The sequence below is a fragment of the Scyliorhinus torazame genome, chromosome 4 (assembly GCF_047496885.1).
Source record: "Scyliorhinus torazame isolate Kashiwa2021f chromosome 4, sScyTor2.1, whole genome shotgun sequence".
Classification (NCBI taxonomy): Eukaryota; Metazoa; Chordata; class Chondrichthyes; order Carcharhiniformes; family Scyliorhinidae; genus Scyliorhinus; species Scyliorhinus torazame.
The window spans coordinates 191,701,984-191,724,616 of record NC_092710.1 but is presented as its reverse complement, the minus strand read 5'-3'; the positions used below and the strand labels follow the sequence as shown (position 1 = coordinate 191,724,616).

General features: G+C 54.9%; 1 pseudogene; it reads left to right on the top strand.

Annotated features, from left to right (window-relative positions):
- Nucleotides 1-14,031: 14,031 nt before the first annotated feature.
- LOC140411448 (uncharacterized) overlaps nucleotides 14,032-22,633 on the top strand; it is a 13,293-nt pseudogene continuing 4,691 nt past the window's right edge.

Below are 22,633 nucleotides of genomic sequence, written 5' to 3'. Positions count from 1 at the left end.
GCGGTCTGGGAACTAGCAGCCTCACCTGGGAGACCTCGCCATGGTGCCGTTTAACATTGGTCCACAGAAACGGGGGCCGTGCATAACGGCACCTGGGGGGGTGGGGGGGGTTCCCAGGCCATTGGAGACTCATGGGTGGTCGGGGACAGGCAGAATGGTACCCTGGCTCTCCCTCTGGCACCCAGACAACTTGGCAGTGCTGGGACACTCAGGTGCCAGGGTGGCACTGCCAAGTGGTCGGCACCTGAGGGGGCATGCCCATGAAAGGATGAGTGTATGAAGGGCGGGTATGAATAGATCGCCTAATGGTTGGGAGGGGGGGTAAAGGGTGGGTGTTCTGAAATGGAGGGGAGGGGCTCGAAAGAGGCATGAAGAGGATGGTCCCTCAGCGATCCCATAGCCAAGTGACCTCATTTGGTTGGGGTGGGGAGGGGGAGAGTGACATTTCTTGTGGGTGGGGGGTGTGGGGCCCACAAATGGGGACCAGGTGGAACAGCACTTCAGGGGGGCGGGGAGGGGTGGTGGGGGGGGGGGGGTGGGAGGATCACCCAGGCGATCGATAACCCGTCCCAGGTAACTGGACAGGGTGGCACCCTGGCACTGATGCCACCAGGACGCCTTTGCACCACCAGCCTTGCTCCCTGACAGTGCCACTTGGCTACCCTGGCACTGCCACATGGGCATCAGCCTGGCACTGCCAGGGTACCCAGGTGGTGCTGGAAGGGATACTGCCAGGCCGGAAGTGCCATTTTGCTCAGATCGTGCTCTAAGTGTGGGTAAATACCATTGTGGAACTCACTGAAAAAAACGGCGAGAAATATTCTGCCAAACTCACCCAAAATAACACTTAGAATTTTTTCTTTAACAAAAATGTTTATATTCAGGTTTTTCATTTTATACAATACAAAATAAACACGTCTGTGTAGACCAGATACAATTTACAAAAGCCAGACATTGGAGGTTACCCCCAAGTCCCTACCCCCCCCACCAATCACCAACTCCCCTGTCCCTTTTATATTATTTTATTCAATATTTACATCGGTACATTGTACAACAGGTGAGCGAGACAGTTCGATGTATAGTTCTGTTACTGTTGGCCATATTATGGGCAGCACAATGGTTAGCACTGTTTCTTCACAGCGCCAGGGACCTGGGTTCGATTCCCAGATTGGGTCACTGTCGATGCAGAGTCTGCACGTTCTCCCCGTGTCTGTGTGGGTTTCCTCCGGGTGCTCGGTTTCCTCCCACAAGTCCCGAAAGACGTGCTTGTTAGGTGAATTAGACATCCTGAATTCTCCCTCAGTGTAGCGAACTGGCCCGCGGAGTGTGGTGACGAGGGGATTTTCACAGTAATTTCATTGCAGTGTTAATGTAAGCCTACTTGTGACACTAATAAAGATTATTTCTTAAGGCTTTGTTGGGGGGGGGGGTCCTTCTGGCCCCCCCTTCAGGCACTTCCCGTGTCCCCTCCTGATTTTTCCCTGGGTACCTCCCTTGCTGCTCCCCTTCCTCCCACATGTGGTTGTGGTTGGCCGGGCCTCCCTGGCACCGTTTACACTGGTCTTCCACCTCCGGGAAGAACCTGTTCATGTGGGTTCTGGTTAGGTGCGCTCTGTGCACCACTTTGTGCTGCATGCGGCTTAGGCTTGTGCAGGAGGTAGTGGAGTTCGCCCTGCTCAGTGCTTCACTCCAGAGTCCCCAACCTATGTCTGTCCCTAGTTCGTCCTCCCTCTTCTGTCTTGCTCCATGTAAGGGTGTTCTCACCTTCCTAACAGTTGTCCCTAAAGGTCCCCACAGTTCCCCTTCTCAATACTGTCCACGTCCAGCAGTTCCTTCAGCAATGTGGCTCTCAGGACCCGAGGGTACCTCGCCGTCTCCTTGCGGAAAAATGTTTCAACTTGCAAGTTTTGGATCTCCTGTCTGTTCGGTAGCTCCAGTCTTCCCGTCAGCTGGTCCAGGGTTGTGAGTCTGTCCCCCATGTAAAAGTCCCTAATCGCTCGCGTCCCCCTGGCCTGTCTCCACTTCGTAACACTGGTGTCAAGCATGGCTGGTGCGAATTCATGGTTACCACATATGTGGGCCAGGGTGGACATCTCGGTTAAGCCGATGTGCTGTCTCATCTCGTTCCAGATTTTAACGTAGCTACCACCACTGGGCTGGATATGTACTTTGCCAGCATGGTTGGGAGCGCTGTCGTGGCTCGGAGAGTTGTTCCTGTACAGGAGGACACCTCCATTTTCACCCATTCTTTGCTCGGCTCCTTACTCATCCCCTCACTCTCTCGTCTGTGGCTTCCCAGTGGTGGTATTGCAGGTTCAGACAGGCGAGGCCTCCCATATTTCTCCTCTGCAGTGTATTTTTAGGGATTCTTGGATTCTTCCCTCCATAAATGCTACAATCATTTTGTCTATTCCTTGGAAAAATGCCTTAGGGATGAAGATCGGTATGGATCTTCTCAATGGTATTGAAATTTCAGAGTTAAGTTTCTGACCAGTGAGGCTCCTAATTGTACTATGTTACATTTATTCTATTATTTTCTGTGACCCTCCCTGGTAACTTAATCTGGATTGTACTATTTATTTCAACTTTTTAAACTATTTTTGTCCTTTATTGACGATTTTCAGCCCCCTTCATAATGATAAAACTGGGACAGCAAACCCTGTGGAGAAGCAGGGAATCATTCTGAACTTCCACATTTAACTACGGATGTGCACATACTGGAAGTTGTGCTATCAGTCTTGCACTGTAGTGGTGCAAATACTGACATTTTCGCTGTTATAACTACAAATTCCAGGCCAATATAGATAAATATATCTAAGAAAGGTAAGGCCATTGCTTTCAATTGTCATGTGAGAGTGCCTTTAAGAAATGGGTGTTTATAAATGGGTGTGTATATGAATATCTGTAGTGAGAGTACCTTTAAGAAATGGGTGTTTACCACTGCAGTGATGTCAGAGAGTGGCTGGAGCTGGGCTGCCTGTCAGCTTTTTACTTTCGTTTTAAGTTGTTTGCTGCAGGGTGTGTTTTAGTTTCGTTTTCAGAGCTGGATAGCTGCAGTCACAGCCAGAAGGTGTATGAGTTTCTCTCTGTAATCTAAAGAATGTAAATCAATCCTCGTGATTTAAAACTAATAACAGTAGTGACGTTAACCTGATGTGCTTCTGGTAAACGGTGTTTTAAGTCTTATAGATGTTAAAAGGAAAGCTTAAAGGATTACTTAGTGTTGTGTTTTTTGGGGGTTGTATTTGAATTACTAAGATGTGAACTGTATTTTTTAAAAAGGTTAACTTGAGTTCATAGAATACATATTGTTTTGCTTTAAAAAATACTTTCCCATTTCTGCTGTACAACACCTGTAGAGTGGGCCGTGTGCTCCCCATACCACAATCTATTAAAAGTTTGTGGGTCAGGTGAACTCCACGATAGACTTTGGGGTTCTCTAAACCCTGGCCCATAACAAATTGGGAGCTCGTCCGGGATAAAAGTCTATCTATTGGATTGGCTTAGTGAACCTAAAGACAGGTGAGCATATTGTGGTTGCTTTTCAGGTGTGGTATTTTAGTTTAAGTAAGGAGTGTGTTGTGGACAATGGCTCTTTCAGAGGCTCTGAAGTTTTTCGGGGTTGAGACGGTCACACGCAGTACCTTACGGACAGGGATTAAAAGCAGACTGTTAGATTTGGCCAAAACATTGCAGTTAACATTACCTGACAAAATGCGAAAAGATGAGGCCATTATGGCGGTGGCTAAGCATTTAAAGTTGCCTGAGATACAGTTTGACTCATTGGAAATGGCAAAAATTCAGTTACAAACTTAAACAAATGGAACGTGTGAAAGAATTAAAGCAGCTTGAATAAGAAAGAGATAGAGAGGAAAAAGAAAGAGAGAGGAAAAACAAGAGGAGAGAGAAGAACGGAGAAAAGAAAGAATAGTCCTAGCAGAACAATAAGAAAGAGAAAGGGAGATACAGATGAGGGAAAAAGATAAAGCGAGACAGTTTGAACTTCAGAAAATGGCCATGAAACATGACAGTCAGTTATAATTGGCAGACGTAAAGGGAAACGTACAGTTGGATGATAGTGATGAGGATAGTGAGAAAGAGCGTCATAGTCGAAGGCTTGGTGGGGATCTATTGCCAAGGTTTGATGAGAAGGAGGTAGAAGCCTTTTTCATTCCATTTGAGAACAAAGAACAAAGAACAAAGAAATGTACAGCACAGGAACAGGCCCTACGGCCCTCCAAGCCCGTGCTGACCATGCTGCCCGACTAAACTACAATCTTCTACACTTCCTGGGTCCGTATCCCTCTATTCCCATCCTATTCATGTATTTGTCAAGATTTGTAAATGTCACTATCGTCCCTGCTTCCACCACCTCCACCTGCAGCGAGTTCCAGGCACCCACTACCCTCTGTGTAAAAAACTTGCCTCGTACATCTACTCTAAACCTTGCCCCTCTCACCTTAAACCTATGCCCCTTAGTAATTGACCCCTCTACCCTGGGGAAAAGCCTCTGACTATCCACTCTGTCTATGCCCCTCATAATTTTGTAGACCTCTATCAGGTCGCCCCTCAACCGCCGTCGTTCCAGTGAGAACAAACCGAGTTTATTCAACCGCTCCTCATAGCTAATGCCCTCCATACCAGGCAACATTCTGGTAAATCTCTTCTGCACCCTCTCTAAAGCCTCCACATCCTTCTGGTAGTGTGGCGACCAGAATTAAACACTATACTCCAAGTGTGGCCTAACTAAGGTTCTATACAGCTGCAACATGATTTGCCAATTCTTATACTCAATGCCCCGGCCAATGAAGGCAAGCATGCCGTATGTCTTCTTGACTACCTTCTCCACCTGTGTTGCCCCTTTCAGTGACCTGTGGACCTGTACTCCTAGATCGCTCTGACTTTCAATACTCTTGAGGGTTCTACCATTCACTGTATATTCCCTACCTACATTAGACCTTCCAAAATGCATTACATCACATTTGTCCGGATTAAACTCCATCTGCCATCTCTCCGCCCAAGTCTCCAAACAATCTAAATCCTGCTGTATCCTCTGGCAGTCCTCATCGCTATCCGCAATTCCACTAACCTTTGTGTCGTCTGCAAACTTACTAATCAGACCAGTTACAGTTTCCTCCAAATCATTTATATATACTACAAACAGCAAAGGTCCCAGCACTGATCCCTGCGGAACACCACTGGTCACCGTCCTCTAATAAAAAAGCATCCTTCCATTGCTACTCTCTGCCTTCTATGACCTAGCCAGTTCTGTATCCACCTTGCCAGCTCACCCCTGATCCCGTGTGACTTCACCTTTTGTACTTGTCTACCATGAGGGACCTTGTCAAAGGCCTTACTGAAGTCCATATAGACAACATCCACTGCCCTACCTGCATCAATCATCTTTCTGACCTCCTCGAAAAACTCTATCAAGTTAGTGAGACATGACCTCCCCTTCACAAAACCATGCTGCCTCTCACTAATACGTCCATTTGCTTCCAAATGGGAGTAGATCCTGTCTCGAAGAATTCTCTCCAGTAATTTCCCTGCAACTGAAGTAAGGCTCACCGGCCTGTAGTTCCCTGGATTATCCTTGCTACCCTTCTTAAACAGAGGAACAACATTGGCTATTCTCCAGTCCTCCGGGACATCACCTGAAGACAGTGAGGATCCAAAGATTTCTGTCAAGGCCTCAGCAATTTCCTCTCCAGCCTCCTTCAGTATTCTGGGGTAGATCCCATCAGGCCCTGGGGACTTATCTACCTTAATATTTTTTAAGACGCCCAACACCTCGTCTTTTTGGATCTCAATGTGACCCAGGCTATCTACACACCCTTCTCCAGACTCAACATCGACCAATTCCTTTTCTTTGGTGAATACTGATGCAAAGTATTCATTTAGTACCTCGCCCATTTCCTCTGGCTCCACACATAGATTCCCTTGCCTATCCTTCAGTGGGCCAACCCTTTCCCTGGCTACCCTCTTGCTTTTTATGTACGTGTAAAAAGCCTTGGGATTTTCCTTAACCCTATTTGCCAATGACTTTTCATGACCCCTTCTAGCCCTCCTGACTCCTTGCTTAAGTTCCTTCCTACTTTCCTTATATTCCACACATGCTTTGTCTGTTCACAGCCTTTTTGCCCTGACAAATGCCTCCTTTTTCTTTTTGACGAGGCCTGCAATATCTCTCATTATCCAAGGTTCCCGAAAATTGCCATATTTATCCTTCTTCCTCACAGGAACATGCCGGTCCTGAATTCCTTTCAACTGACACTTGAAAGCCTCCCACATGTCAGATGTTGATTTGCCTTCAAACATCCGCCCCCAATCTAGGTTCTTCAGTTCCCGCCTAATATTGTTATAATTAGCTTTCCCCCAATTTCGCACATTCACCCTAGGACCACTCTTATCCTTGTCCACCAGCACTTTAAAACGTACTGAATTGTGGTCACTGTTCCCGAAATGCTCTCCTACTGAAACTTCTACCACCTGGCCGGGCTCATTCCCTAATACCAGGTCCAGTATCGCCCCTTCCCTAGTTGGACTGTCTACATATTGTTTTAAGAAGCCCTCCTGGATGTTCCTTACAAACTCTGCCCTGTCTAAGCCCCTGGCACTAAGTGAGTCCCAGTCAATATTGGGGAAGTTGAAATCTCCCATCACCACAACCCTGTTGTTTTTACTCTTTTCCAAAATCTGTCTACCTATCTGCTCCTCTATCTCCCGCTGGCTGTTGGGAGGCCTGTAGTAAACACCCAACATTGTGACTGCACCCATCTTATTCCTGATCTCTATCCATATAGCCTCACTGCCCTCTGAGGTGTCCTCCCGTAGTACAGCTGTGATATCCTCCCTATCTTCCTATTTCTAGCCTCACTGGCACGTGGCACAGGGAGTAATCCCGAGATTACAAACCTAGATGTCCTGTCTTTTAACTTTCTGCCTAGCTCCCTGAACTCCTGCTGCAGGACCTCATGCCCCTTCCTGCCTATGTCATTAGTACCAATATGTACAACGACCTCTGCCTGTTTTCTCTCCCCCTTCAGGATGCCCTCTACCCGCTCGGAGACATCTTGGACCCTGGCACCAGGGAGGCAACATACCATCCTGGAGTCTCTTTCACATCCACAGAAGTGCCTATCTATGCCCCTGACTATAGAGTCCCCTATTACTATTGCTCTTCTGCGCTTTGACCCTCCCTTCTGAACATCAGAGCCAGCCATGGTGCCACTGCTCTGGCTGCTGCTGTTTTCCCCTGATAGGCTACCCCCCCCCCCGACAGTATCCAAAGGGGTATACCTGTTTGAGAGGGGGACAACTACAGGGGATTCCTGCACTGACTGCCTGCCCTTTCTGGTGGTCACCCATTTCTCTGCCTGCACCTTGGGTGTGACCACATTTATATAACTGCTATCTATGACGCTTTCCGCCACCTGCATGCTCCTAAGTGCATCCAATTGCTGCTCCAACCGAACCATGCGGTCTGTGAGGAGCTCCAGTTGGGTGCACTTTCTGCAGATGAAGCCATCCGGGACGCTGGAAGCCTCCCGGACCTGCCACATCTCACAGTCAGAGCACTGCACCCCTCTAACTGACATTGCGTCAATTAATTAGTAAATTAAAGTTAAAAGTTAAATTTTTTTTACAAAGTTACTGTTAACTATCTGTTTCCTCGCACTAGATTTCTACGGCCCGACCCTGATCGTATGCGCCCCCTCCTGCAACTCCCTCTCCCTCACTGTCCCAAGGCCCTGAAGAGGTGCCTTGGATTCTTCTCCTATTATGCCCAGTGGGTCCCCTAGTATGCGGACAAAGCCCGCCCACTAATTAAGGCCACCATTTTTCCACTGGCAACTGAGGCCCGCCAGGCCTTCAGCTGCATCAAGGCGGACATCGCCAAAGCCGCGATGCGTGCGGTGGACGAGTCCGTCCCCTTCCAGGTGGAGAGCGACGCATCGGAGATCGCTCTCGCCGCCACCCTCAACCAAGCAGGCAGACCGGTAGCGTTCTTTTCACGCACTTTCACCACCTCTGAGATTCAACACTCCTTGGTTGAAAAAGAAGCCCAAGCCATCATGGAAGCCGTGCGGCACTGGAGACACTACCTCGCTGGTAGGAGGTTTACCCTCGTCACCGACCAACGATCGGTAGCCTTCATGTTCGACAATACGCAGCAGGGCAAAATCAAGAACGATAAGATCTTGAGGCGGAGGATCGAACTCTCCACATATAACTATGATATAGTACAGAGCCCTGGGAAGCTCAATGAGCCGCCAGATGCCTTGTCCCGCGGCACATGCGCCAGCGCACAAGATGACCGACTATGGGCTATCCACGATGACCTCTGCCACTCGGGGGTCACCCGGCTCGCCCATTATATCAAGGCCCGCAACCTGCCCTACTCCACCCAGGAGGTCAGAGACAGGACCAGGGACTGCCAGATCTGTGCGGAGTGTAAACCGCACTTCTATCGACCGGATAAGGCCCACCTGGTAAAGGCATCACGGCCCTTTGAACGCCTCAGTATCGATTTCAAAGGGCCCCTCCCCTCCAATAACCACAATACATACTTTCTCAACATCATAGATGAGTTCTCCCGCTTCCCATTTGCCATCCCCTGCCCCGATATGACCACTCCCACTGTCATTAAAGCCCTGCATAGTGTCTTCACCCTGTTTGGTTTCCCCAGTTATGTCCACAGTGACCGGGGTTCGTCATTCATGAGCGACGAACTGCATCAGTACCTGCTCAGTAAGGGCATCGCCTCGAGCAGGACTACCAGTTATAACCCCAGGGGAAACGGGCAGGTGGAGAGGGAGAACGCAACGGTCTGGAAGACCATCCACCTGACCCTGCGGTCCAGGAATCTCCCAGTTTCTCACTGGCAGGAGGTCCTCCTCGATGCGCTCCACTCTATCAGGTCCTTCCTTTGCACAGCCACAAACGAGACTCCTCATGACCGCTTGTTTGTTTTCCCTAGTGGAGCTACCTCAGGGGCCTCGCTTCCGTCCTGGCTGAAGACACCGGGACCAGTCCTCCTCAGAAAACACGTCAGGAGCCATAAGACCGACCCTCTGGTAGAGAGGGTCCAGCTCCTACACTCCAACCCCCAATATGCTTATGTTGAACACCCCGATGGCCGACAAGATACCGTCTCTCTCCGGGACCTGGCGCCCGCAGGCTCCACCACCACCACCACCACCGCAGCCCCCCCACTATATCCCGCTCAACCTACCATGTCCAGCACCCCCACCCCTATATGGCTCCCGCGCTCTCTCCCACCCGCCACACTGGTCCACAGGAATGAATCATAGAATCATAGAATCATAGAAGTTTACAGCATGGAAACAGGCCCTTCGGCCCAACCAGTCCATGCCGCCCAGTTTTTACCATTAAGCTAGTCCCAGTTGCCCGCACTTGGCCCATAACCCTCTATACCCATCTTACCCATGTAACTATCTAAATGTTTTTTAAAAGACACAATTGTACCCGCCTCTACTACTACCTCTGGCAGCCCATTCCAGACACTCACTACCCTCTGAGTGAAGAAATTGCCCCTCTGGGCCCTTCTGAATCTCTCCCCTCTCACCTTAAACCTATGCCCTCTAGTTTTAGACTCCCCTACCTTTGGGAAAAGATGTTGACTATCTACCTTATCTATGCCCCTCATTATTTTATAGACCTCTATAAGATCACCCCTAAGCCTCCTACGCTCCAAGGAAAAAAGTCCCAGTCTATCCAGCCTCTCCTTATAACTCAAACCATCAAGTCCCGGCAACATCCTAGTAAATCTTTTCTGCACTCTTTCCAGTTTAATAATACCCTTCCTATAATAGGGTGACCAGAACTGCACACAGTATTCCAAGTGTGGCCGTACCAATGTCTTGTACAACTTCAACAAGACATCCCAACTCCTTTATTCAATGTTCTGACCAATGAAACCAAGCATGCCGAATGCCTTTTTCACCACCCTGTCCACCTGTGACTCCACCTTCAAGGAGCTATGAACCTGTACTCCTAGATCTCTTTGTTCTATAACTCTCCCCAACGCCATACCATTAACTGAGTAGGTCCTGGCCTGATTCGATCTGCCAAAATGCATCACCTCACATTTATCTAAATCAAACTCCATCTGCCATTCGTCGGCCCACTGGCCTAATTGATCAAGATCCCGTTGCAATCCTAGATAACCTTCTTCACTATCCACTGTGCCACCAATCTTGGTGTCATCTGCAAACTTACTAACCATGCCTCCTAAATTCTCATCCAAATCATTAATATAAATCACAAATAACAGTGGACCCAGCACCGATCCCTGAGGCACACCACTGGTCACAGGCCTCCAGTTTGAAAAACAACCCTCTACAACCACCCTCTGCCTTCTGTCGTCCAGCCAATTTTGAATCCAATTGGCAACCTCACCCTGGATCCCGTGAGCTTTAACCTTCTGCAACAACCTACCATGCGGTACCTTGTCAAAGGCTTTGCTAAAGTCCATGTAGACAACGTCTACTGCACTGCCCTCATCTACCTTCTTGGTCACCCCCTCAAAAAACTCAATCAAATTTGTGAGACATGATTTTCCACGCACAAAGCCATGCTGACTGCCCCGAATCAGTCCTTGCCTCTCTAAATGCTTGTAGATCCTGTCTCTCAGAATACCTTCTAGCAACTTGTCTACTACAGACGTTAGGCTCACCGGTCTGTAGTTCCCAGGCTTTTCCCTGCTGCCCTTCTTAAACAAGGGCACAACATTCGCCACTCTCCAATCTTCAGGCACCTCACCTGTGGCTGCCGATGATTCAAATATCTCTGTTAGGGGACCCGCAATTTCCTCCCTAGCCTCCCACAACACCCTGGGATACATTTCATCAGGTCCCGGGGATTTATCTACCTTGATGCGCTTTAAGACTTCCAGCACCTCCTCCTCTGTAATATGCACACTTCTCAAGACATCACTATTTATTTCCCTTAGTTTCCTAACATCCATGCCTTTCTCCACCGTGAATACCGATGAGAAATATTCATTCAGAATCTCACCCAACTCTTGTGGCTCTGCACATAGATCCTTAAGAGGCCCTACTCTGTCCTTAGTTACTCTTTTCCCCTTTATGTATTTGTAGAATCTCTTTGGATTCTCCCTTGCATTATTTGCCAAAGCAATTTCATGTCCCCTTTTTGCCCTCCTGATTTCCCTCTTAACTCTATTTCGACAATCTCTATACTCTTCAAGGGATCCACTTGATCCCAGTTGCTTATGTACGTCATATGCCTCCTTCTTCTTTTTGACCAGAGTCTCAATATCTCGAGTCATCCAGGGTTTCCTACTTCTACCAACCTTACCCTTCACTCTAAAGGGAATGTGCTTACCCTGCACCCTGGTTAACACATTTTTAAAAGCCTCCCATTTACCAGCCGTCCCTTTGCCTGCCAACAGTCTCCCCCAATCTACCTCTGCAAGTTCCTGTCTGATACCATCAAAATTGGCCTTGCCCCAATTAAGAATTTTAACTCTTGGGCCAGACCTATCATTCTCCATAGCTATCTTAAAACTAATGGAGTTATGGTCACTTGTGCCAAAGTGATCTCTCACTAGCATTTCTGTCACTTGCCCTTCCTTATTTCCCAAGACGAGGTCAAGTTTTGCCCCCTCTCTAGTCGATCCATCCACATACTGAATGAGAAATTCCTCCTGAATACACTCAACAAATTTCCCTCCATCCAAGCCCCTAATGCTATGGCTGTCCCAGTCAATGTTGGGAAAGTTAAAGTCCCCTACTACTACCACCCTATTATTCTTGCAGCTATCTGTAATCTCCTTACATATTTGCTCCTCAATTTCCCGCTGACTATTTGGGGGCCTGTAGTACAGTCCTACCAAGGTGATCTCTCCCTTCTTATTTTTCAGTTCCACCCATATAGACTCAGTGGGCGAACCCTCGGATATATCCCCTCTAAGTACTGCCGTGATGTTCTCCCGAATCAAAAACGCCACACCCCCTCCTCTCTTACCTCCTGTTCTATCCTTTCTATAGCATCTGTACCCCGGAACATTCAGCTGCCAGTCCTGCCCCTCCCTTAGCCATGTTTCAGTCATAGCCATAATATCTCAGTCCCATGTGCCCGTCCATGCCCTGAGTTCATCCGCTTTGCCCGTCAGGCCCCTTGCATTGAAATAAATGCAGTTTAATGTAGACCTTCCTTGCTCTCTGCCCTGCTTTCTCAGGTCATGCTTTACACACTCTCCCTTCCTGCCTTTTGTTTCTGTCCCCACTGACTTCCTACATCGGTTCCCATCCCCCTGCCACATTAGTTTAAACCCTCCCCAACTGCACTAGCAAACCCCCCCCCGAGAACATTGGTTCCGGTCCCACCCAGATGCAGACCGTCCGATTTGTACAGGTCCCACCTCCCCCAGAACCGGTCCCAATGTCCCAGGAATTTGAAACCCTCCCTCCTGCACCATCTCTCAAGCCATGTATTCATCCTAGCTATCCTGTCATTCCTACTCTGACTATCACGTGGCACTGGTAGCAATCCTGAGATTACTACCTTTGAGGTCCTACTTTTTAGTTTAACTCCTAACTCCCTAAATTCAGCTTGTAGGACCTCATCCCGTTTTTTACCTATATTGTTGGTGCCTATATGCACCACGACAGCTGGCTGTTCACCCTCCCCCTCCAGAATGCCCTGCAGCCGCTCCGAGACATCCTTGACCCTTGCACCAGGGAGGCAACATACCAACCTGGATTCTCGTTTGCGTCCACAGAAACGCCTGTCTATTCCCCTTACAATTGAATCCCCTATCACTATAGCTCTGCCACTCTTTTTCCCGCCCTTCTGTGCGGCAGAGCCAGCTACGGTGCCATGAACCTGGCTGCTGCCACCTACCCCTGGTGAGCCATCACCCCCAACAGTTTCCAAAACGGTAAATCTGTTTTGGAGGGAGATGACCGCAGGGGATCCCTGCACTGCCTTCCTACTCTTCCTCTGTCTGTTGGTCACCCATTCCCTATCTGCCTCAGTAATTTTAATCTGCGGTGTGACCAACTCACTGAATGTGCTATCCACAACTTCCTCAGCATCGGGGATGCTCCAAAGTGAGTCCATCCGCAGCTCCAGAGCCATCAAGCGGTCTAACAGGAGCTGCAGTTGGACACACCTCTTGCAGATGAAGGAGTCAGGGACACCAGAAGGGTCCCTGACTTGCCACATCTCACAAGAAAAAAGCTGAAGGATGTGGGCGTCGATCCCGCTACCTCTCGCATGCTAAGCGAGCGCTCTACCATTTGAGCTAATCCCCCGAATGAAGCTCCAGAAGAGCCGCTCCCGGAGTCCACGCCTGTGCCCGCACCGGACCCACTTCTGCTGCCAGCACGGATGAGCCCGACACCCGGACCAGCAGCAACACCAGTGCTTCGGCGATCACAGCGCACCCTCTGAACCTATGAGCCCGTCACCCCCGCCGGACTTCATTTTTTAACAGGGGGTGAATGTGGTGAATGTATAGTGCTAATAATTCACCAGTGCATTTGTATCATGTTCCGCTGTTGTGTTATGTTGTTGACTTTGCGGTCTCCACCTATGGGCCATTGTGTGGCTTCACCCACAGGGGGATATGTTGGGGTATGTACGGGTGCCACCCATGGCTCCTCCCCTTAAGAGTAAGTATAAAGAGCAGCTGACCTGCAGGCAGTTCCCAGCATTGTACCAGTCGCAGGCAGGCACTGTTCTAAGCTGATTAAAACCACGGTTGACTTCTCCTCGTGTCTTTGAGTGAATTGATGGTCACATCCACCACTGACCCTTTTATCATTTGTCACTTCTGCCTTCTAACCTATCAGAGACTTTGTTCTGTTCTCCCCTCCTCTCCCCACCACCTTAAAACTTGTTATATTCCTAACGTCTTCCAATTCCCAACAAAAGGTTACCAACCTGAAACACTGACTACGGGAGCAATTATCCCGAAACGTTTCTCAGTGTGGTCTCTGGTGGGAACCCAGGTCAATTCCTGCCGGGTGGTTTGGCGCAATGCAGATCGCAATCTCCCGACACTTAGAATTGTGTTTGGAGGTTGGGGTGAGCTGCATCCTGATTGGGGGGCGTAGGGCTGAACAAGCCGGCAGGTCCCTCTCCTCCGAGATCGGGGCACTATTCTTAAAGGAAGATCTGGGGTGAGATTCTCCGACCCCCCGCCGGGTCAGAGAATCGCCGGGGGCTGGCGTGAATCCCGCCCCCGCCGGTTGCCGAAGTCTCCGGCACCGGATAGTTGGCGGCGGCGGGAATCGCGGCGCGCCAGTTGGTGGGCCCCCCCCGCTCGATTCTCCGGGCCGGATGGGCCGAAGTCCCGCCGCTAAAATGCCTGTCCCGCCGGCGTAAATTAAACCACCTACCTTACCGGCGGGACAAGGCGGCGCGGGCGGGCTCCGGGGTCCTGGGGGGGGCCCACACGGTGGCCTGGCCCGCGATCGGGGCCCACCGATTCGCGGGCGGAGGCAGAAGAGACTCCCTCCAATGCGCATGCACGGGAATGCCGTCAGCGGCCGCTGACGCTCCCGCGCATGCGCCGCCCGGAGATGTCATTTCCGCGCCAGCTGACGGGGCACCAAAGGCCTTTCCCGCCAGCTGGCGGGGTGGAAATTCGTCCGGCGCCGACCTAGCCCCTCAAGGTTGGGGCTCGGCCCCCAATGATGCGGAGGATTCCGCACCTTTGGGGCGGCGCGATGCCCGTCTGATTTGCGCCGTTTTGTGCGCCAGTCGGCGGACATCGTGCCATTTACGGAGAATTTCGTCCCTGATCTCAGGCAAATGCTCAGCCCCCCACCCCGCCCCATTGCCAGTACCAGCACCCCCAGGTGTACGACAGCTCGCTGTGGGGATGGCCAAATGGTCCGCTCCATGTTAGAAGTGCCAAGGTACCAGGGCACTGCACTGCCATGTTTACGACCACCTGAGGGCTACAATGGTCTCTGAACCCACCCCATCTGCCTGGCCATCACTTTTTTAAAAATTACTTTTTCTGAGTTATAAAGCGAGGGCTCAGAGTGTGGACAGGGGAGAACTCCTAATCCAGCTCCTTGCCTGCTCCAAAAACCAATTCAAATTTAAATTGAATCCAATTCATGGTCCCCACAAAAGAGACAAACCAGATCTGAGCCAAAAGGCAGAGCAGATACTACACTTGATCTTGGCCAAAAGGCTTCTGGGCGTCATTCTCCGACCCCCCGCCGGGTCGGAGAATGGCCGTTGGCCGCCGTGAATCCCGCCCCCGCCCCCGCCGAAGTCTCTGAAGGGAGAAAAGTCGGCGGGGCGTTAATGGCGCCGCTGCCGCGGAGAATGTCACGGGTCTGCGCAAGGCAGCCGATTTTCGGCCTTCCGATATTCTCCCTTCCGGATGGGCCGAAGTCCCGTCGACGTGATGACCGTTCACGTCGACGTGAATCAAACCACCTTTTCACCGGCGTGACCCGGTGCTCCAGGGTCACGCCGACCAGCGAGGAGGTGAGTGACGGCCTGGGGGGTTGGCTCTGGGCAGGAAATGTCGTGGCAGCAGACTGATTGCGTGAGGAGAGGTGTGTCTCGGCTTGTGTCTGTGTGTGTGCGGCGGGGGGCGGGGGGGGGGGGGGGTTAGAGTAGGCTGGGCTCCGGGGGAGTGCCGGGAGGGGGTCCGTGCTGGGGTGGAGGTTGGGGAGGGGGTCCGTGCCGGGGTGGAGGTTGGGGGTTGGGGGGGGTCCGTGCTGGGGTGGAGGTTGGGGAGGGTCACCGTGCCGGGGTGGAGGTTGGGGGTTGGGGGGGGTCCGTGCTGGGGTGGAGGTTGGGGAGGGGGTCCGTGCCGGGGTGGAGGTTGGGGGTTGGTGGGGGTCCGTGCTGGAGTGGAGGTTGGGGGTTGGGGAGGGGGTCCGTGCCGGGCTGGAGGTTGGTGGGGGGTCCGTGCTGGGGTGGAGGTTGGGGTTTGGGGGGGGGTCCGTGCTGGGGTGGAGGTTGGGGAGGGGGTCCGTGCCGGGGTGGAGGTTGGGGGTTGGGGGGGGGGTCCGTGCTGGGGTGGAGGTTGGGGGTTGGGGGGGGGTCCGTGCTGGGGTGGAGGTTGGGGAGGGGGTCCGTGCTGGGGTGGAGGTGGGGGGTTGGGGGGGGTCCGTGCTGGGGTGGAGGTTGGGGAGGGGGTCCGTGCCGGGGTGGAGGTTGGGGGTTGGGGGGGGGGTCCGTGCTGGGGTGGAGGTTGGGGGTTGGGGGGGGGTCCGTGCTGGGGTGGAGGTTGGGGAGGGGGTCCGTGCTGGGGTGGAGGTGGGGGGTTGGGGGGGGTCCGTGCTGGGGTGGAGGTTGGGGGTTGGGGAGGGGGTCCGTGCCGGGGTGGGTGATGGGAGGGCAAATGAGTTGGTCCACCTGGCCAGGTGCCAGCCTCCAACAGTTGGACCCATGCGGTCCATGCCACCAGGCTGGGGGGAGGAGGGAATATGGGCAATGATGACATGTCGTCGTTCCCCTCCCCCCCACCAGGCCGTCATGTTTTCAGACCATCCAGCGATGTTGGCCGCCATGGTGGCAGCCGCTCATGTCTATGTTGCCCTGGATGAGGAGGAGGAGGAGGAGGAGGAGGAGGAGCGTGCCAGAGAGGCGGCGCAGGCTGCCGTAGAGGGGCAGGCGGCAGCCGCCCAGGCTGGAGGGACACCTGACCGACAGGACGAGGAGGGGGAGGAGGACGTCGCGGCCCCACGGCAACGGAGGCACCCGTGTACCTCAGTCTGGGCGTGTGTACCGCCCCGGCAGTCATACCAGGACCTCACGGACCGGGAATGCAGGAGGAGACTCCGGATGAGCCGGGAAACCGTGGCACACATCTGCCACCTGCTGGCACACCTGTCACCGCGTGGCACTGGCGGGGGACACCCTCTCCCCGTGTCCGTCAAGGTTACGGTGGCCCTGAACTTTTATGCAACGGGGTCATTCCAGGCACCGAGTGGGGACCTGTCCGGCATATCGCAGACATCGGTGCATCGGTGCATCCGGGCAGTGACAGATGCCCTTTATGCCATGGCGCACCGCTACATCCGCTTCCCCGTGGACCGGGCCAGCCAAGATGCCCGGGCCGTGGGCTTCTCTGCCGTTGCCGGGTTCCCCATGGTCCAGGGCGCGATCGATGGGATGCACGTCGCCGTGCGGCCACCTGCAGAGAACAGGGCCGTGTTCACTAATAGGAAGGGGACCTATTCGATGAACGTACAGGTGGTCTGCGACCACCGCATGATGATCCTGCACGTCTGCGCCCGTCACCCAGGCAGTGTACACGACTCATTCGTGTTGTCGCGGTCATCCATCCCCGGCATGTAAGAGGGACGCCATCCCCGGCTGAGGGGCTGGTTGCTGTGCGACAGGGGCTACCCATTGCGATCGTGGCTGATGACGCCTATACGGAGGCCACGCAATGAGGCGGAGAACCGCTACAATGATGCCCATGTAGCGACAAGGGGAGTGATCGAGAGGTGCTTTGGCGTGCTGAAGATGCGTTTCAGGTGCCTGGACCTCTCTGGGGGCGCCCTCCAGTATCGGTCAGATAGGGTCGGCCGCATCATTGTGGTGTGCTGCGTCCTGCACAACATAGCCCAGCAGAGGGGCGATGTGCCGCAGGCAGAGGAGGGCGGAGTGGAGGAGCAGCAGGAAGAGGCGCAGTCCTCCCCAGATGAGGGGGATGGGGGCAATGGTCAGGGCAGATGGGGTAGACACAGGCGAGTGGCTGTCCACCGTTACCGGCTGGCCCAGCGGGCACGGGACAGACTGATAGACGCCCGCTTCACTGACTAGATGGGCGTGGGAATCGGGTAGTATGGCCACAGACCGCACACCATGGCAACAGCCGACCACCCACATCCCCCACCCACCCACCCACCCAGCACCCTCACGCCCCTCCGCAACCCCACGCACCCCACCCGCATGCACACCACCCCCCCCCCCAATTGCCGATCCACCTGCGGCACAACGGGCCGGGCTCACCCAGTTGCGGGTGGACGCGTGTCTATCGCAGGCCATGGAGGATGATGACAACCCGCCCTCCGATGAGCTCCTGGCTCTACATCGTTGGACTATGTCTGACCCATGGCCACAGTACCACCATCCACCCGGACCATCCCTGCATGCGGCTGTGACACTGCAGCGCACGGTCCCGTCCTCTGCCCGGGGGATGTTGATGGCGGCCCAGGGGGAAGGGGGCAGACTCACCTGGGGCTGAGGTAAGACCACCCGTCACACACACACTTGCGCTCAACGTACATGACACGCCCGCACACTTTGGACAGAGCACAAAGGCAGCTTCGGTAGGTGTAACATTGACTTTAATAACCAAAGGAGTTCATGCACGTGCCCTAGCCCCTAAAACTCATCTGTGCCCTGCACCCGTGCCAACTTACTCAGTGTCTAATTGTTTGGCCTTACGGGCCCTTTGACTACGTCTACGTGGTTCCCCAGACGGTACAGCAGAACTGGAGGTGGACTCCTGTGATTCCTGCCCTCTGACACTGGATCCCTTTGGTGGCCGTTTCCTGGGGCGTCCTGGCCTAGATGGGCCAGGCTGCGGCCCGGGCGACTGGGATGGCGAGCTGCCAGCCTGTCCTGCCCGTTGCTCACCCGATGCACCTGGGACGGAAGGGGGGGAGTCCGAGGTGTCGCGGTGTACCGGGACCTCCCCTACAGAGGGAGCCGGGACGGACCACACCACCTCCTGCTCCCTCGGGGTGCCCGATGGCCCCCAGGCCTCTACATGGGTGGGGGATGCGAACGGACTGGCCATCCGACGCGCCCCCGACATCTGGCGCTGCCAGTCCTGGAGGCCCGTGCTGGTATCGACAGGGGTCTGCAGGTTTGCAGCCATGGAGCCCAGGGGGTTGTCAAACCCTGTCTGTGACAGTGCGACGCCGGTTCGCACATGGCCACTGGCGCCGATGCCCTCAGCGATGGCCTGCTGAGACTGGGCCATGGCCTGCAGAGACTGGGCCATGGCCTGCAGAGACTGGGCTATGGCCTGCTGAGACTGGGCTATGGCGTTGAGCGCCTCTGCCATCTGGCGCTGGCACTGGCTCATGGCCTCCTGTGAGAGGGCAGCCATTTCCTGGGCCACAGACGCCGCCTGCACGGAAGGCCCCTGGCCTCGCAAACCGTTCCCCATGTCTGACACCGTCGCACCCATTGCCTCCACCGCGGACGCCACCCGTGCGGTGTCAGCCTGGGTGGCACGCATGACCGGGACCACTCCCAGCTCCTGGACGCGGGTGGACTCCTCCACCTGTGACCGCAGCCGCCGCAAGCCACCCGTCACCCTATTCGCTCGTCTCCGTGTCGGTGGTTGCATCGGATCTATGTGTGGGTGTGGTAACTGCAGGAACCCGGGATCCATCTGGGCGGCAGATGTTCGCTTGGCCTGGGCTGCCCTCCGACCGCCCGGTCCCTCTGCTGCTCCTACCTCCACCTGCTGTACCGGGACGGCTGTGTTGTGCGCACCAGTGAGTGTACCAGACGCCTCATCACTAAAGTGCCCAACCGTGGTGAGTGTTTCTGCGATGGTGGAGGGTGTTGGTGACAGCAGTGGCGTTGTGTCGTGCTCTTCGTCCCACTCTGACTCCATGGCACTTTGGGGTGGGGGTTCGTCTCCACCCATCCACTCTGAGTCACTGTCCGGTATTTCGTCTTCCCGGGTAGTGGTGTCCTGGGTAGTGCTGTCCAGGGTAGTGCTGTCCCGGGTAGGGGTGTCCTGGGTAGTGGTGTCCCGGGTAGGGGTGTCCTGGGTAGTGGTGTCCCGGGTAGGTGTGTCCTGGATAGTGGTGTCCTGGGTAGTGGTGTCCTGGCTCGGATGTGACGGGGGCCTGTGGCTGCCCCCCTCATCGCTGAGTGGTCGCTCCCGCACGTGACGGGGGTGTCGTATCCCTGTTGCTCCAGGTCTCTCCGTCTCCCGTGGTGTGCGAGGGGCATCCTGCGGGCGTCGCATGCTGGAGGGTCCGGGTCTCTCCGTCTCCCGTGGTCTCCGAGGGGCATCCTGCGGGCGTCGCATGCTGGAGGGTCCGGGTCTCTCTGTCTCCCGTGGTCTCCGAGGGGCATCCTGCGGGCGTCGCATGCTGGAGGGTGCGGGTCTCTCCATCTCCTGTGGTCTCCGAGGGGCATCCTGCGGGCGGTGTGCATCTGCGGGGATGGGTGCCTGGACGTTTGGTCCTGCGATACACAATGAAGCATGCATGGTTAGACATCAGGCAGTGATCAGGTGATACGGGGGAGGGGGATATAGGGGAGGGGGGGATATGGGGACAGGCTGTTGGTGGCTCACTTGCTCGTGGGCCCCCGACCTCTGCATCAGCAACCTCCCGGTCCTCAGGGCCGCCAGCCAGTTCCAGGGCCCTTTCCTCGTGTACGGTCAGTGGCCTCTCATCAGCGGGCCCTCCTCCAGTCCTCACATGCTCCCTATTGTTGTGTGCGCGCTTCTCCTGTGGGGGGGGGGCTGGTGGCAGGGGTAAAAGGCAACAGTGTTAGGCAGGTATATGAATGCACGCCATCAGTTGCGCGTGCATTGCAGAGGTTAAGGTTAGGGCTGGATTCACTTGGGGATATGGGGGAGGGGGGATATGGGGGAGGGGGGATATGGGGGAGGGGGGATATGGGGGAAGGGGGATATGGGGAGGGGGGATATGGGGGAGGGGGATATGGGGAGGGGGGATATGGGGGAGGGGGGATATGGGGGAGGGGGGATATGGGGGATATGGGGGAGGGGGGATATAGGGGAGGGGGGATATGGGGGAGGGGGGATATGGGGGATATGGGGGAGGGGGGATATGGGGGAGGGGGGATATGGGGGAGGGGGGATATGGGGGAGGGGTGATATGGGGGAGGGGGGATATGGGGAGGGGGGATATGGGGAGGGGGGATATGGGGGAGGGGGAAATGGGGGAGGGGGGATATGGGGGAGGGGGGATATGGGGGAGGGGGGATATGGGGGGGATATGGGGGAGGGGGGATATGGGGGAGGGGGGATATGGGGGAGGGGGGATATGGGGGATATGGGGGAGGGGGATATGGGGGAGGGGGGATATGGGGGAGGGGGGATATGGGGGAGGGGGGATATGGGGGGATATGGGGGAGGGGGGATATGGGGGAGGGGTATATGGGGGAGGGGGGATATGGGGGATATGGGGGAGAGGGGATATGGGGGAGGGGGGATATGGGGGAGGGGGGATATGGGGGAGGGGGATATGGGGGAGGGGGGATATGGGGATATGGGGGAGGGGGGGATATGTGGGAGGGGGGATATGGGGTATATGGAGGAGGGGGGATATGGGGGATATGGGGGGAGGGGGGATATGGGGGATATGGGTAAGGGGATATGGGGGATATGGGGAGGTGGGATATGGGGGATATGGGGGATGGGGTATATGGGGGATATGGGGGAGGGGGGATATGGGGGATATGAGGGAGGGGGATATGGGGTATATGGGGGAGGGGGATATGGGGGATATGGGGGAGGGGGGATATGGGGGATATGGGGGAGGGGGGATATGGGGGATATGGGGGAGGGGGATATGGGGGATATGGGGGAATGGGGGATATGGGGGAGGAGGGATATGGGGGAGGGGGGATATGGGGGTATGGGGGAGGGGGGATATGGGGGATATGGGGGAGGGGGGATATGGGGGATATGGGGGATATGGGGGATATGGGGAGGGGGGATATGGGGGATATGGGGGATATGTGGGAGGGAGGATATGGGGAGGCTCACCCTGCCTGCTCTGACGAGGTCGTTCACCTTCTTGTGGCACTGGGTGCCTGTCCGTGGTGTCAGGGCCACAGCGGTGATGGCCTCTGCCACTTGCCTCCACAGACGCCGGCTGTGGCGTGGGGCAACTCTGCGGCCGTGCCCGGGATACAGGGCGTCCCTCCTCTGCTCCACCGCGTCCAGGAGCGCCTCCACATCGCGTGACTCGAACCTCGGGCCTGAGCGACGGCCAGCCATCCAGTCGGGTGTTACGTCGGGTGTTCCGGTCGGGTGGGGGGGAGCTGCGCGGCCTTATGAGCCGTCAGCTCATATGGGATATGGGGGAGGGGGGTATGGGGGAGGGGGGATATGGGGGATATGGGGAGGGGGATATGGGGGCGGGGGGATATGGGGGAGGGGGGATATGGGGGAGGGGAGATTTGGGGGGGATATGGGGGAGGGGGGATATGGGGGAGGGTGGATATGGGGGAGGGGGGATATGGGGGATATGGGGGAGGGGGGATATGGGGGAGGGGGGATATGGGGGGGATATGGGGGAGGGGGGATATGGGGAGGGGGATATGGGGGATATGGAGGAGGGGGGATATGGGGGAGGGGGGATATGTGGGAGGCGGGATATGGGGGATATGGGGGAGGGGGATATGGGGGATATGGGGGGAGGAGGGATATGGGGGATATGGGGAGTGGGATATGGGGGATATGGGGGATATGGGGAGGTGGGATATGGGGGATATGGGGGATGGGGTATATGGGGGATATGGGGGAGGGGGGATATGGGGGATATGGGGGAGGGGATATGGGGGATATGGGGGAGGGGGATATGGGGGAGGGGGGATATGGGGATATGGGGAGGGGGGATATGGGGGATATGGTGGAGGGGGATATGGGGGA